Source organism: Lissotriton helveticus, chromosome 5_1, assembly GCF_964261635.1.
Source record: "Lissotriton helveticus chromosome 5_1, aLisHel1.1, whole genome shotgun sequence".
Lineage (NCBI taxonomy): Eukaryota > Metazoa > Chordata > Amphibia > Caudata > Salamandridae > Lissotriton > Lissotriton helveticus.
Genome location: NC_136065.1, coordinates 741,933,237 through 741,938,236, shown reverse-complemented (window position 1 = coordinate 741,938,236; position 5,000 = coordinate 741,933,237).

Sequence of the window (5,000 nt, the reverse complement as noted above, 5' to 3'; positions counted from 1 at the left end):
TTGCAGAATTTTGCTTATTCAGAAGCTTCAATTTTGACGAATTTCAGGCACAGAAATGACTTTAACACACATATTTTAGTTGAAAAAGTAATAATTCACATCCAACAGTTATTTAAAGTCAAAAGATTAAATGTTAAAATGTCATCAATATTGACCACTTTTTTGAACGTTCGACTGGTCCGGGTTCATCGTTTTTCATCATAAAATTGATTTTATGGACTCTACCAAAAATGATTCAAAATGTCATTTGGATCGGGCCTCATGTTGAATAACCACTTTTTAAACCCTCACAGTAACCAAAATTGTCATTTTTACAGAGCTTTGCTTACTCAGAAGCTTCACTTTTGACCAATTTCAGGCACAGAAATCACTTTAAACATACTTATTTTAGTTGAAAAAGTAATAATTCACATCCAACAGTAATTTAAAGTCAAAAGATTAAATGTTAAAATTTCATTTTTTAAGAAAATGTTTTTTTTATTTTTATTTTTATTTATTTTTTTTTAAAAAAAAGTAATTTATTTTAAAAAAATGTTTTAAAATTTTTTTTTTTATTTATTTTTTTTTTTTTTATTATTGTATGTTCGACTGGTCCGGGGTCATCGTTTTTCATCATAAAATTGATTTTATGGACTCTACCAAAAATGATTCAAAATGTCATTTGGATCGGGCCTCATGTTAAATAACCACTTTTTAAACACTCACAGTTACCAAAATTGTTATTTTTACAGAGCTTTGCTTACTCAGAAGCTTCACTTTTGACCAATTTCAGGCACAGAAATCACTTTAAACACACTTATTTTAGTTGAAAAAGTAATAATTCACATCCAACAGTCATTTAAAGTCAAAAGATTAAATGTTAAAATGTTATCCTTTTTTTTTTTTTTTTTATAATTTTTTAAAAATTTTGTAAATTATTTTAAAAAAAAAATATTTTAATTAATTTTTTATTTTTATTATTGTACGTTCGACTGGTCCGGGTTCATCGTTTTTCATCATAAAATAGATTTTATGGACTCTACCAAAAATGATTCAAAATGTCATTTGGATCGGTCCTCATGTTGAATAACCACTTTTTAAACCCTCACAGTGACCAAAATTGCCATTTTTGCAGAATTTTGCTTATTCAGAAGCTTCAATTTTGACGAATTTCAGGCACAGAAATGACTTTAACACACATATTTTAGTTGAAAAAGTAATAATTCACATCCAACAGTTATTTAAAGTCAAAAGATTAAATGTTAAAATGTCATCAATATTGACCACTTTTTTGAACGTTCGACTGGTCCGGGTTCATCGTTTTTCATCATAAAATTGATTTTATGGACTCTACCAAAAATGATTCAAAATGTCATTTGGATCGGGCCTCATGTTGAATAACCACTTTTTAAACCCTCACAGTGACCAAAATTGCCATTTTTGCAGAGTTTTGCTTATTCAGAAGCATCAATTTTGACGAATTTCAGGCACAGAAATGACTTTAAACACACTTATTTTAGTTGAAAAAGTAATAATTCACATCCAACAGTTATTTAAAGTCAAAAGATTAAATGTTAAAATGTCATCAATATTGACCACTTTTTTGAACGTTCGACTGGTCCGGGTTCATCGTTTTTCATCATAAAATTGATTTTATGGACTCTACCAAAAATGATTCAAAATGTCATTTGGATCGGGCCTCATGTTGAATAACCACTTTTTAAACCCTCACAGTAACCACAATTTTCATTTTTACAGAGCTTTGCTTACTCAGAAGCTTCACTTTTGACCAATTTCAGGCACAGAAATCACTTTAAACACTTATTTTAGTTGAAAAAGTAATAATTCACATCCAACAGTAATTTAAAGTCAAAAGATTAAATGTTAAAATGTCATCATTTTTTAATGTTTTTTTTAATTTTTTTTAATTTTTTTTAATTTTTTAATTTTTTTTTAATTTTTTAAAATTTTAATTTTTTTAATTTTTTTTTAATTTTTATTTATTTTTATTTTTATTTTTTTATTATTGTACGTTCGACTGGTCCGGGGTCATCGTTTTTCATCATAAAATTGATTTTATGGACTCTACCAAAAATGATTCAAAATGTCATTTGGATCGGTCCTCATGTTGAATAACCACTTTTTAAACCCTCACAGTGACCAAAATTGCCATTTTTGCAGAGTTTTGCTTATTCAGAAGCATCAATTTTGACGAATTTCAGGCACAGAAATGACTTTAAACACACTTATTTTAGTTGAAAAAGTAATAATTCACATCCAACAGTTATTTAAAGTCAAAAGATTAAATGTTAAAATGTCATCAATGTTGACCACTTTTTGGAACGTTCGACTGGTCCGGGTTCATCGTTTTTCATCATAAAATTGATTTTATGGATTCTACCAAAAATGATTCAAAATGTCATTTGGATCGGGCCTCATGTTGAATAACCACTTTTTAAACCCTCACAGTTACCAAAATTGTCATTTTTACAGAGTTTTGCTTACTCAGAAGCTTCACTTTTGACCAATTTCAGGCAAAGAAATCACTTTAAACACACTTATTTTAGTTGAAAAAGTAATAATTCACATCCAACAGTAATTTAAAGTCAAAAGATTAAATGTTAAAATTTCATCATTTTTTAAATTTTTTTATTTATTTTTTTATTTATTTTTATTTTTGTAAAAAAAAAAGTAAATTTTTTTTTTTAATTTGATTTTTTTTATTTTTAAATTTTTTTATTTAAATTTTTATTTTTTATTTTTATTTTTATTATTGTACGTTCGACTGGTCCGGGGTCATCGTTTTTCATCATAAAATTGATTTTATGGACTCTACCAAAAATGATTCAAAATATCATTTGGATCGGGCCTCGTGTTGAATAACCACTTTTTAAACCCTCACAGTTACCAAAATTGTTATTTTTACAGAGTTTTGCTTACTCAGAAGCTTCACTTTTAACCAATTTCAGGCACAGAAATCACTTTAAACACACTTATTTTAGTTGAAAAAGTAATAATTCACATCCAACAGTAATTTACAGTCAAAAGATTAAATGTTAAAATTTCATCATTTTTTAATTTTTTTTATTTATTTATTTATTTATTTATTTATTTATTTATTTTGTAAATATATATATATTATTTTTTTCTTTTTTTTTTTTTATTATTTTTTTCTTTTTCTTTTTTTTTCTTTTTTATTATTGTACGTTCGACTGGTCTGGGGTCATCGTTTTTAATCATAAAATTGATTTTATGGACTCTACCAAAAATGATTCAAAATGTCATTTGGATCGGTCCTCATGTTGAATAACCACTTTTTAAACCCTCACAGTGACCAAAATTGCCATTTTTGCAGAGTTTTGCTTATTCAGAAGCATCAATTTTGACGAATTTCAGGCACAGAAATGACTTTAAACACACTTATTTTAGTTGAAAAGTAATAATTCACATCCAACAGTTATTTAAAGTCAAAAGATTAAATGTTAAAATGTCATCAATATTGACCACTTTTTTGAACGTTTGACTGGTCCGGGTTCATCGTTTTTCATCATAAAATTAATTTTATGGACTCTACCAAAAATGATTCAAAATGTCATTTGGATCGGGCCTCATGTTGAATAACCACTTTTTAAACCCTCACAGTAACCAAAATTGTCATTTTTACAGAGCTTTGCTTACTCAGAAGCTTCACTTTTGACCAATTTCAGGCACAGAAATCACTTTAAACACACTTATTTTAGTTGAAAAAGTAATAATTCACATCCAACAGTAATTTAAAGTCAAAAGATTAAATGTTAAAATTTCATCATTTTTTAAAAAAAAATATTTTTTTATTTTTTTATTTTTTAATTTATTTATTTTTTAAATATATATATATTATTTTTTAATTATTTTTTTTATTATTATTTTTTTTTTAATTTTTTTTTATTTTTTTTTATTTTTTATTATTGTACGTTTGACTGGTCCGGGGTCATCGTTTTTCATCATAAAATAGATTTTATGGACTCTACCAAAAATGATTCAAAATGTCATTTGGATCGGTCCTCATGTTGAATAACCACTTTTTAAACCCTCACAGTGACCAAAATTGCCATTTTTGCAGAATTTTGCTTATTCAGAAGCTTCAATTTTGACGAATTTCAGGCACAGAAATGACTTTAACACACATATTTTAGTTGAAAAAGTAATAATTCACATCCAACAGTTATTTAAAGTCAAAAGATTAAATGTTAAAATGTCATCAATATTGACCACTTTTTTGAACGTTCGACTGGTCCGGGTTCATCGTTTTTCATCATAAAATTGATTTTATGGACTCTACCAAAAATGATTCAAAATGTCATTTGGATCGGGCCTCATGTTGAATAACCACTTTTTAAACCCTCACAGTAACCAAAATTGTCATTTTTACAGAGCTTTGCTTACTCAGAAGCTTCACTTTTGACCAATTTCAGGCACAGAAATCACTTTAAACATACTTATTTTAGTTGAAAAAGTAATAATTCACATCCAACAGTAATTTAAAGTCAAAAGATTAAATGTTAAAATTTCATTTTTTAAGAAAATGTTTTTTTTATTTTTATTTTTATTTATTTTTTTTTAAAAAAAAGTAATTTATTTTTAAAAAATGTTTTAAAATTTTTTTTTTTATTTATTTTTTTTTTTTTTATTATTGTATGTTCGACTGGTCCGGGGTCATCGTTTTTCATCATAAAATTGATTTTATGGACTCTACCAAAAATGATTCAAAATGTCATTTGGATCGGGCCTCATGTTAAATAACCACTTTTTAAACACTCACAGTTACCAAAATTGTTATTTTTACAGAGCTTTGCTTACTCAGAAGCTTCACTTTTGACCAATTTCAGGCACAGAAATCACTTTAAACACACTTATTTTAGTTGAAAAAGTAATAATTCACATCCAACAGTCATTTAAAGTCAAAAGATTAAATGTTAAAATGTTATCCTTTTTTTTTTTTTTTTTATAATTTTTTAAAAATTTTGTAAATTATTTAAAAA